Here is a 12,480-nt window from a genome sequence, read left to right as displayed (position 1 = left end):
TTTCTTTATGTGTACCTTCCTTTTCCCTCTGTACCTTTAATTATATTCCTGTTGCTTTGTGAATGATTTTAGTTGCAATCTTATTTTACATGATAAAATTAGTTTTTATGCCATGTGATAACTGACAGAACCAAAAAAATGGCATCTCCAAGGGCAATGGTGAAACAGGAACAAATCTGTTTGTGTTTGGGTTCAAAGGGAGCTAGAGGGCCAGGGCTATGAGAGGCACAAGCTGAGTGTGAAGAAAAGTAAGTTTATCCATTACAGTTTGAACATAGAAAGGTATGAGAAACAGTTGGTCATCTGCTCTGTCTATCTGCAATAATCAGTAATGTTTGACCTTAGAGTCGATGATTTGGAAAAAGAAAAAACAACTGGAAATTGCCTTGATTATGTGTATTTTAATATTTGTGATGGCCCATGAGGCTTTATTATTAGTCTATATACTAGCCTAAAATATTCAGTAGTGGGTGGAATACAGACTGCAGCAGTTATATTCAGAAATTTATTAGACTCCAACATGAACATGTAGAGGGTTGAAAATTAAAACATAAAATAACTACAAAATATCCAAGGTTTCCAACTAGCATTTTTTATGTGCTGTTTAGCTTTGATTTTAGTGTAATAATAGCTCTGCAAAATCTGTTTTATGCTTCAATCTCACTCAATATGAAAAGAAATTATAGGCTTTTTAATGCAACTTTAAGTGGATCACCACAGAGTGGTTGAGACCACTGTAATACTGAAGTGTTTCTGGGTTTGGGTAAATACCATTGGAAAGGAAAACCGGAAGAGTCCAAATTTATATTACTATTTTGTCTCTCCTACCTCCATATATCAAATGGCGTTCATGATAATTTTAATTCTTACTCAGTGTGAAACAGCAAGAAAGAGATGCTGTTCATCATATTTCCTCCCATTTCTTCAAAGACTGGAAGTTCAAAGATTACAAATATCCTATAGTTCATTCTGATTCTCCTCTGCTGTATTCCCCCTTAGAAGCAACAATTGATGCATTCCTGTACAATTCATCCAACTTGGGTAGTTATTTGAAATCAGAATTGAAATAAGAATATATATGTATATATAGCCTGCCATCATTATTACTACTTTCCCCTCAAGGATTTTTAAAAGCCTACCTATATGCTTACATATACCCATACATGAAGCTCTCAAGAGCCACAAGGTTTTTCTTGAGGCTAAGTGAACTCTGAGTTGCCAGATGATTCTTTAATGGCCAAATGGCTTGGCTTAGAGCCCCTTCACCCTCCCTGCTTACCCTTTCTTTGACTGCCTGTGCTGCCCTTGCCTGCATTGTAGTGTTTTAAAGTTGAGGCTCTTAAAGTAAACCCAGACTCCAAGCATTTCTTCCTGGTGAGTTGGAGCTGGACTCTCAACTCTGTCAGCAGAGGTAATATTTCTGTGTGCTTCCCTTTGCCCACAGTTAATGCAATTCTTGGTCTTTCTGGTGTCGATTGTTCTCAAGACATATTATGGGCTTGATGTGAATACTGACATTTTATTTCAGAGATACCAAGTATTAGACTTAAAAGAAAATTGAAAGAAAAAGAAAACAATCACATTTACTTACACCTTTTGCATGTAAACCACAAATTCAGTATACAGTTTAATTAATTGCCTTTAACATAAAAGGAACTCAATAAACGTCTGTTTAGTAATATTTCTAATTTTTGTAAAAAAATTACTTTAGATAGAGATGTTAGAATTAAAATCGAGACTGAATTGTGGGGAATCTGTCTTTTGTTCCACCTCTCCTTCCCTTTCTTTCTACTTCCTCATTTACTCAACCTCAGTCCTTCCTTCCTTCCTTTTTGTTTTGAAGGGAGATTTGTGTATGCATGTATACATATATATTATTGAGGATTATTTACAGCAACATTCCACAGATTTTAGGATTTAATGGGGTAAGAGTAAATGTAGTAACCCAGATAAACCCATACAATTGAAAAAAAAAAGAAAATATCCTGTGATAGCTGGGTATACTGAGTTAGTGTGCTATGTTATTGAGAATTCTATCTTCAAAGAAGTAGATCCAGGCTAAAGACCATTTATTCTTTAGCTGGTGAGTTGATGAGCATGAGGAGGGTCTGAAGGCCACTGCAGATTGTAGTGGCTCCAGAATGTGGTCACACCAGCAGTGAGAAATTTAGCCTTTATTTTTTCCCCTTCTCAAATAAAATATAAAGTACCACAGAATTCGAAAGTACAGACAAAAGTTATAGAAGATGAAATTCTTCAGTTACAACAGGCAGACCAATTCAATATTTGTTCTTGAATTTGAGTTTCCTAGTACCAAATGAGTCAATAAGATTTCTGAACATAATTTCATCAGTGCTTCACCTCTGACTATGAAACAGCTAAGAAAGAACACTGGTATTGCTTAGGAGATATTATAAAGTTGTGGCTTATTGGCATTATAAGGTTGTCATCAATAGTTATGATCAGAAAGTGGACCTAAAAATGAGCTAAATGATTTTGAGGAAAAGATTACTGTATTATCTCACCTATAAATCATTTATTCCTCCTATAAAAAGATGCAATCCAAAACTAGATTTTTCCATGAGTTTATCCAAAAAAATCAAAGAATCTACTAATCAACAAATTTGAATTGAATGCTCATCAGTGCTAAAATATGCACCAGTGCTGACTGGGGATATAAAAGTGAATAAACAAAGTTCTTCCCTTAAAGATATAAAATTTTGACAATGAATGCAAAGATTAAGAGCTAGATATTTGCAAGTAAATAACAGAAATATATTTAAATACATTGGAAACATATTAGGAGGGATTATATTATGGGAGAGTATAGAAGTTTTGAAAATGACTATTAAAAGATGAACTAGTGAAAAAGAACCAGTAAAGGATGTCCTGAGACTTCTCCAGCTGTACATACTTGAGTAGAAGCTGGCTGAACATTTCAATGAAGACAAAATGAAAAGCACTGTGTTAGTCTTCTTTCATCACTGAGACTACAATTCCTGACAATAACAACCTAGAGGAGGAAGAGTTCTAAAACAGTTTTGACTCACTGTTTTAGAGGGTTCAGTTCCTGGTCAGCTCTTTGCATTGTTCTTGGCCTGCAGTGAGGCAGAGCATCATGGTAGAAGGACATGGGGGAGGAAAGTTTCTAAGCTCATGGCAGTTGGGAAGCAGAGAGAGAGGGAAAGAAAAAGAAAGAGGATATAGGGATAAAATACATAATTCCCAAAGCATACTCTCAGTGACCCACTTCTTCCAGCCACCCTTCACCTACTTGCAGTTGACGAAGTAGTCCATTAACTGCTCTAAAATTTAATCGTTTTATAGCCTATGTTAACACAGGAGCTATGGGGGCATATGTCATATCCATCCCATAACAGACACCTTCAAATGCATCATGTAGCTACTGAGCACAAAGCACTCATATCAATGAAGTGGTGGATGCATTCTAAAAAGGACAAGAGGAAATGTAAACAACACCGTCTCTGCATTGGAGAAACCAGGTCTGAACTCTCTGTATAAAGAACGGGTTCTTTACTGTGTGCTGATATGGGGACCTTAAAAGAAGAAAGGAGCGGATTTAGATAAGCACAGCAGGGAGATAGCATAGAATACAAAAATGGGACTGAGTGAGGAGATTTTGATAATGATAAGTTTTTCATTTCTTTATTTAGGGCACTGATAGGGCCCTTTCTAGAATGGAGAATTTGTGAAGATGTGGAAAATAAGGCTGTAAAAGCTTATAACAGAATAAAATGTTCATTTCTTCTTATGAGATTTTAGATTCTGATAACAATAAAATATCAGAGCTAGAGGAGAATTAATAAAGAATCCAATGCAATTTCCTCACACTTTAAATGAAATTGAGATGTTTAAAGGAACAAAGGGTGAAAGGAGCAGTAAGTAAGTACACTTCTGCTTATAGAAGAAGAATTGACTAAAGAGGAATATTAACTGAAATGCACAGAGGCATATACCAAGTTTTAGCAGGTAGGCAAAGGCTAAACTACAAAAGGCCCTTGAATGCCTTGTCATGTAGTCTATTTGTGATCATGGGGTTAGTAGGGACCCCTAAAGCAGAAGGAAGTGGGATGGTGGCACATGCCTATACACATGCTCTATTCAAGGCGGGAAGGGGTATAGCCATATTAGCAACACAAGTTAGTACTATCCTGCAATTTGCTAAAATATGAATACCATTATTTCTTCACTATTTGGATTAAAGTCCCAAATCCTCCAGTCTAATGTATGAGACAGAACTCAGAATGCTATAATACATATCTCCCTGCCCACTGAAAAAATTCAGCAAAACCTTTAATGGTTGACATTGGATTTTTCTTCTTTTTATTAGGAACAAATGTGTCAGATAATAGGAACTATTATGACTAGCCCCTGGCTCACAGTCTTCCTTTCAAGACTGTTTTTGGAGATGGAGGTTTATAATGTTAATTGAAGGTCAAAGCAAGACCTCATGGACCAAAGCTTGACAAGTGAAACATATGTTTGTGCAAATGCTGCTGATTTTCCAAGATGTACAGCTATGGAAAAAATAAGGTGTTAAATTGCCTCCTTAACACATTTATTGTTTCAGTTTTGAATTTAGATGCTAATATGCCAACACTAAAGTGATCAGGGAAATTGTCTCATTTTTTGAGTACATAGCATAATGTGAAAGATAGCAGCACACAATTGGACTAAAATGTAATTCTAATCGGAAAAAGGAAATTCAGAATTGAATTTTGGTAGTTTTGCCAAATCTCAAAAATCTTCTCTGGTGAAATGATTCATTGATGCTTTTGAAATCCAAATTGAACTTGTCTGGGAGTTTTAAAAATGTTGTTTGTATGTGACTCAGTTTTAGAAATAAAATAAAATTTGTCTGGTCTGCAAAATAATCAGCAGCAATAAATTGAGAGCAGTTTAATAATACTGTTGTTCATAGGAGCTAAGAATTATTCATGTAATATTTGCCTTTGTACAAGCTGGGCTGTGGTGCTTTCTCTAGGTAGGAGTTGTCATACTTATAAAGTGAACTACTGAAGATAACTTGTCATTTGATCTTGGAGTAAAAATAAATAAAAAGTCTGTTTAGTAAAAAACACATGTCAGACTATTCATTTATTCATTTCCTACCCACCCTCTATTAGCAAAGCCATATTAGTTAGTTCTTTGATAAGAAAGCCTGCACTGAAAAGATTAGGTATATTCAAATATGGGCATATTCTCAAATTGTCATTATTTCCCAAACTATTTCCTTCTTTCTTCTTGCTTTCATCCTCTCTCAATAATACATACTAATAACTAGATAATTCTAAGCAAGGTGTTGATGTACACCACCTTTAAAAATGTCAAGTATCTGCACTACTAATGAAATGAAACAGGGCTAAATAATCTTCCATATAGGACCAAAAAGTAACAACAGATATTCAGATATTTTAGATTTTGTAAGCAATAAAGTGTCTGTCAAAATTAGCTCTGGATTGGGAATGTAGCTCAGTGGTGGAGCACTTGCCTAGCATGTGCAAGGCCCTGGCTATAGTCTCCAGTATTGAAAAATAAAATAAAATAAACAAACAAACAAATAAATAAATTTTAAAAACCCATAGCCAATATTTAAACGAATGAAGATGAATATAGCCTAGTGAAATTGTGGTCACAAAAGCAGGCTGATGGAAGCCCACAGAGTTGATACTTCAATGTGCACAAAATGTTGGGGAAGATTGAGCAGTGTGCAAAGAGCACAGATGTTGTATTTCCTGCTTTATTCCTTTTTAGTCTTGCTACTAATTTAAGAGCCTTCTCTATGAAAGTGAATAATTGCTGTTTGTTACCTGATTTGAGTAATTATGATGATCAAATTATAAGAATGTATTTCAATTAAAACAATTCCGCTCTTTTTAAAGTTTTTTTTTTTTTTTCTTTTTTAGAATCTTATTAGGAACCACCAACAATCTAATCCTTTGGGTCAAAGAATATTTTTCTTTGTGTATTGCTCCAGATAGCAGTAAGAGTAATCAAAGGGAATAGATCACCTTTAAATCTTATATTCCTCAGCATGCACTGTTTTGGAGAGCATGTACATCAATATTCTAGTGATTTATTTTCCCATTTTCAAAACAGAGGAAATGAGACACAGGATCACTAAAATGACTGGTTCAACATCAGACATTTATAGTGGCGGAGTCAAAGTAAGAATATATGTTTTCTTATCACCTCAGCTATTATTACAATGATATTTCCTTTTAAGTGGGAAAAAATGGGTAAAACATAGGTTCCAAAAATTGTAGTATGCATATAGAAAGGAACTATTTGTTTAGAGTGAAAAGCATCTTAACATATGTAGAATTGTTTCTCCAATTTGCTATGTGAACAATTTCAGAGGTTGAGAAACATTTTAAGACAATTAATCAGATGATAAAAATTCAAGAAAGACATCCTTTTTATTAAAGATAGCTTTGTCTCTTCACAGTTTGTAACAAGCAACAAAATGTCTGGAGCTTTAAAAAAAATAAATGCAGCCTCTGCCCCTTTATCTAACATTTCCATTTCCATTATATATGACATTATGGCCCAGTGTTGTTGTTGTTGTTTTTAATGGAATCTGTGGTGTGAACTAATAGTCTCTTGGTGTGCAAGTTGCCTTTAAAACCACATTCATCTTGAGGCCAGTGGACATTCATCCTGGCTCCTCTGATGTAGCTTCTGAGCTATAATTTAACCTTCCTTCTAATGTAACTGATGCTTAAAGAAGCTTCAAAAATAGTTGTATTTTATTACTTAAAGTTTTTAGTAAGATGGAGTACATCAAGAATACATTCTGGAAAAGGGTATGTGCTCATCATAACCTGCTTTACTAGTGTTTAAGAAATAAATGTTCCTCATGTGTCCCTCCCACCCCCAGTCATGCTGCAGGATCATACAATGAATGAATATGGAGAGTGTGAATGAAAATGATAGTGGAAATAAGAGGTTTTTATGTTCATGGAAGAGCATTAAAACTTAAGATTCCAGTTTTAACATATACTTTAGCTTGTCATTTAAGACCTACTATGATTTAAATATTAGGTGTTTCCCCAAAATTCATGTGTGAAGCAATGCAATACAGTTTAGAGTTGAAATGACTGGGTTATGAGAATTTAACTTAATCAGTGCATTAATCCTCTGATAGGGATTAACAGGTGGTAATTGGAGGCAGGTAGGGTGTGGCTGAAGGATCGGGGTCATTGGGGTGTGCCTTTGGGGTAGACGTGTACTTGGTGAGTGAATTACCACCCCCTCCTTGGTGGCCATGTTCTCGGGCCACTTTCCTCCACCACACTCTTCTGCCATTATATTCTACCATGCTTCAGGCACAGAGCAATGAAGTTGGCCATCTATGGAGTAACACCTCTGAGACTGTTGAGAACCAAATAGCTTTTCCTCCTCTAAATTTTTTCTTGTCAGATCTTTTGGCAAAAAAGCTGGCTAAAACAAGACCCTATATCCAAGTGATCTTATCCATCCTTATCTTCTTCTAATGCCTCATGAAAAATATTCATTGCAATCAAATAGGATTGCAATTCCTATCAGATCAGCATACCTCAAACTCTGACTTGTTGTTGTTCTATACTAGGAATTAGAAAGATTTTACCACTGAGCTACACCCCCAGCCCTTTCTATTTTGAGAGAAGTTCTCACTAAGTTACTTAGGGCGTCACTAAACTGCTAAAACTAGTCCTGAACTTGCAATCTTCCAGCTCAAGCCTCACAAATTGCTGGGATTTTAAGCATGCATCACCAAACCCAGTTTGTAGAAATGTATTTTTTAAGAAATTAACTTTGTAGAAAAGTCTAGGGGAGTCATGCTCCAAATACTCTAAGATTATCTGTGTTTTCAAAGAAGAGTGTGAAACTATGAAAGATTTTGACTCCAAAAGATCTGTGGACCAAAGAATATTCAACTGGAAAAATAAATGTATATCCTCTAATACCTAATTACTTTTTAATATATAGTGATAAATAAGCCATTTCATATATAATAAGTATCTTGAGCTGGAGCATCATGAATTGGGTTTGTTGGGGGTATCTTTGATCTCTAGGAACAATTAAATTTGATGATCTGGAACCATGCAATGAATCAGATATCTAAGACTGACTACTTTCTTCCAGCTATTTCCTGTCAGAAAGTATATAAAAAAAGCTTTAAACTACTGGAAAAAATATGAATGTTTAAGTGTGGCCTCCTCTGTGTGCCATGTCTGAGCTGCAGTGATGCTCAAATTCTAAGCTACCATACATGAAGAGCAGTTAAAATGATAATAAAGCAGATACTACAATTGCCCTTTAGGACTGAGAGCAAGATGAATGTTTTCAACATCTGGTGCTATAAAAGCATATCTTGGGTTTTTCTGAGTAAATAGGGTCCACCTTCTTTGCCTCCTAAACTTGAGTCACTTATTTTTTAAAAGAATATGGATTATATTTGATGATTGATTTTTTAAATAGCAGTGGTATACTTGTATATGGGGTGGACATGAGTGACTTCCTCATTGACCCTGCAAATTTTAGAGTTCAGAGTCTCCAAGCATATCTTGGTATCACATTTCATACGAGTAGTATATATTCTTTGTCTCAATAACCTGAGCACTTGTGGCCTACATTACATTTATTCAAAAACCATTTAAACTTCCATAAGATTATTTTGTGGGTCAGTTTGACCGATATACAATGACTATAACAAGCATAATGTGCTAAAAATCATCTCAAATGAGATTGGAGTGCTGGCTTTGGCAGTGCATATACTAAAATTGGAATGATACAGAGAAGATTAGGATGGCCCTGTGCAAGGATGACATGTAAATTCGTGAAGTGTTTCAAAATTTTTAGAATGTGAAGTTATACTCAATTCATGTGTGATGCATTCTACTATCATATATAACTAATTAGAACAAATAAAAAATAAAACAAAAGAGATTGGATTTCTTCAGATCTATGTCCTCTATTTGATTTTCACAGATGATTAAGGAAACAGATGATATTTAGATTTGACATGTGTAGTTCAAGTTTTGTACATACAGACAAGTAATCAAGTATAGGAATGCAAACAAATGCACAACGAACAGTTCAATTGTGGATACTGTGCAATACATAAAAATATAATGTTTTATATTGTTTCAAAATGATAATTTTTCCAACTATACCATAAATAATTTCTCAAATCTTTCAAATCTTTTTTTCTCAGAACGTGGCAAATGTTATTAAAGACATTTTACAATTTTATTGCCTGTCCAGTGGATTCATATGTATACTTTCTATTCCATAAGAAAACTGAGAGAAAGGGGATCTATTATGTATCTTTAATTTTTTGTTGTTGCTGTTGTTCTATGGATTTTACTTCTTCTGACTTTCAGGCTATTCACTCCAATTAATCTGTTTAATGCATATTTTTGGCTAAAGAATATTTAAGTGCTAAATCTTGTAGGAATAAAGACTATGAAAATAACTAATATTAGCAATTAGGGCTTTGTTTTTTGACCCTCGTGAAAACTTTTTCTCTACTCCACTAAAACTTCCCAACTGGTCACCTTCCTTCTGCACATACCCTAAAGAGATATAAGTTGGTATATCTGAGAAGCTTTGTCCTTCTCAACTCTAGTCAACTTCTGCATATTTGGCCACCTAAGAATTTTTTGTTTTAATATTTATTTCTTAGTTGTAGTTGGGCATGACACCTTTATTTTATTTATTTATTTTTATGTGGTGCTGAGGATCGAACCAGGCCTCGCACATGCTAGGCAAGCGCTCTATCACTGAGCCACAACCCCAGCCCACTTAAGAATTTTCTGAAGGTTGGAGAAGGCTGTCTCTTTGAGGAGGCCAGGGGCATTTTTACCAAACTGAACCATTTGAGAAACCATCTGAAAAAGATGAAGATGACCATTAAGAACATAGATAAATAAGTAAACGTGTATTATGCGTTGGGCTTAGAATTAATAACTCTTTGGAGGTTTTCAATCTCCACTATCAATGGTCTATTCTCTACACACATGTCTTCAAAAGACAACTTTCTGAGCTGGGTGAGGTGATGCACACCTATAAACCCAGCAGCTTAGAAGGCTGAGGCAGGAGGATCACAAGTTCAAAGACAGCCTCAGTAATTTAGGGAGACTCTAAGAAAGTTAAGGAGACCCTGTTTCAAAATTTAAAGAAAGAAATTAAAAAGGGCTGGGGATGTGGCTCAATGTCTAAGTATCTCTAGGTTCAATCCCAAGTATTCAACAAAAACAAAAACAAAACAAAACTTTCCCTTAGGGGTTTGATTATGTTCTCTAAATATGGTTTATCTAATTGCTTTTCTAAGGCATAGAATCTAAAGGTAATATTCGTGGACAGCTAAATGCCTGGAGACTCACAATTTTGAGCTCTGAGTGCCCTTCATATCTTAATATCCATTACGCACCAGTCCTCCTCCTCCTCCAAAACCAGATGAATAGAATGAATTAGAGAAGGGGGGGAGAGAGAGAGAGAGAGAGAGAGAGAGAGAGAGAGAGAACCAAAAACGCAAAGGGAGGAAGGGAGAAAGGGAGACAGTATGGAAAACTCTCCTTTAATGAATTTTTATGCACTATGCATGTTCCAATTTGCATTTTTTTCCAATATCAACGTGTGACCATGTCAAATATTTAATTTTTCCCTTTTTTTCTCTAATTAGAGAAACTGAAAGGGCTACAGTCTAATTAACTATTTCTCTCCCGATTACTTCCTGGCAATCCTTAGAGCTTATAGGTCCAAACTCACCCAGGTCCCCTGTACTCAGAAATGATTTTTAAATAAGAAAAAATGTAAGGTACACTGGAATAAAAGAAAACTATTTATTTTCCATGGGTTCATATTCATGTGTTTCTTTCTTAGAAATGAGGTAATAATTCTTCATTTGTTCACCCCCAGGTTAGGTAACAGGTCATAGGCTAATTGCTTGTGAGCATCATACACAGTAATCTTAAGATGGAATTGAAATTAAGAAGCTGATTTCTACAGATGGAAAAATCTCACCAGGCTGCATTATTCTCAAAGATGTATTTACAATAAATCTCTAATTCAAAATTCTCCAACCCTTCTTAGACTTGAATCACAGATTTTTGCTTTAAGAAAAATCCTCATCTGTAAATTCTGTTTTTTTATAAACTGTGGTCAGATAATAGTCTATAATAAATATTTTAAACTAATTAACTGTGAGAAATCATATAGAATGACATACTGTGGATTAGCACACTTGGTCCCATTTATTGCCTGGGTATATTCTGAGTGATAGTTCCGAGTACATAACCCTTATTATCCTGGAATTCTTTTGGTATATTCAGCTAACATTTGAAACTTCTGTAATGTCTTGTTACTTTCCTTTTGCTTTGTTCTGGATTGGAACACCACTCATTTGCTGTTTTGATCCCATATCTTCTTACACAGGTATTTTAGATATAGCTATGTCATTCATATCTTACTTTGGATGTAGTCTTGTAAGATTATCCAAAATTGCTTTGTCATTACTCTGCTTACTTCAATCCAGTGTCTACCATATAGGAACTTAGGAAAGTTCAAGAATCCTAAGTGAATGCCCTCCCTCTCTCTACAGGGGCATACAATCCTAATCTTAACTATTATGGGATGCGCCACATAGCCAGATTCCTTGCATAGCAGAATCCTTCAAGATTACCAAGAGCAGGGTAAACCACAAATTCCTTGAGTTTCACCTCCTTCATGACAGCCTGGGGAGTCCTACTGACATACTCCCCATAATATTGGTGTAAGTTATTTATAACAGACAAAGCAAAGCAAAATCCAATAATTTTAAATCTCAGGGATTAACCTAAAAAGCATACAGCAAATAAATATTTATTCAATAAAAGTTCTGAAACAGTAAGAAAGGTGAACATTTCTGGTATTTGAAATAAATATATATATTTACTACATACATATACTACATACATCCTTTCTCTGTGATGAAAACTCCAGTTCGGACTGGCACAGACAAGAGCTCCAAGATCCCTTCTCTACCTCCAGAACTATCGCTCAAAAGATAGTTTTCCCTGAAGAGGCAGAACTATTCCTTTTCTCAGCTACTGGTTATAGACAAATTCCTGGGTAAATATAGTCAATAGGAGATTTCCTTTATTTTTTTAATTAATTAATTAATTTGCTGAAACCCTAATCAGAGGATGAAGGCTTTTCCTGGTTCATGGTATGGTTGGGAGTCCAGGTCCTTTGTCACCGTAACCCAGACTCAGTGGGTGGTTCAAGCCAAGAGAGGTTGGTTGAGAAGATCTAGAGATATCAGTCAGTTCTCTCACCCATGTATAAAGCTCTTAGCTCCCAACATAGAGTTGTCATTGGAAGAGAAATATAGCATTGAGTACTTGGCCCTGTTTTGGTACCAGAGCTGTGGCTCAAAGACTTTCTTTCTTTGGATGAAAAACTAGACATAGAACAGAGATTTCCAAGTCCCAC

At 35.2% G+C, this 12,480-nt stretch overlaps 1 non-coding gene across 1 annotated transcript; it reads left to right on the top strand.

Moving 5' to 3' along the window:
• The first annotated feature begins 8,756 nt into the window (after positions 1-8,756).
• LOC114098663 (U6 spliceosomal RNA) lies at positions 8,757-8,862 on the top strand. Its single transcript, XR_003583768.1, has one exon. It is a non-coding gene; the product is annotated as a U6 spliceosomal RNA (small nuclear RNA).
• The last annotated feature ends 3,618 nt before the right edge of the window (positions 8,863-12,480 follow it).

The sequence above is a fragment of the Marmota flaviventris genome, chromosome 9 (assembly GCF_047511675.1).
Source record: "Marmota flaviventris isolate mMarFla1 chromosome 9, mMarFla1.hap1, whole genome shotgun sequence".
Classification (NCBI taxonomy): Eukaryota; Metazoa; Chordata; class Mammalia; order Rodentia; family Sciuridae; genus Marmota; species Marmota flaviventris.
Note: the sequence above shows the minus strand (reverse complement) of the source record. Positions and strands in the feature narration are given on the sequence as shown.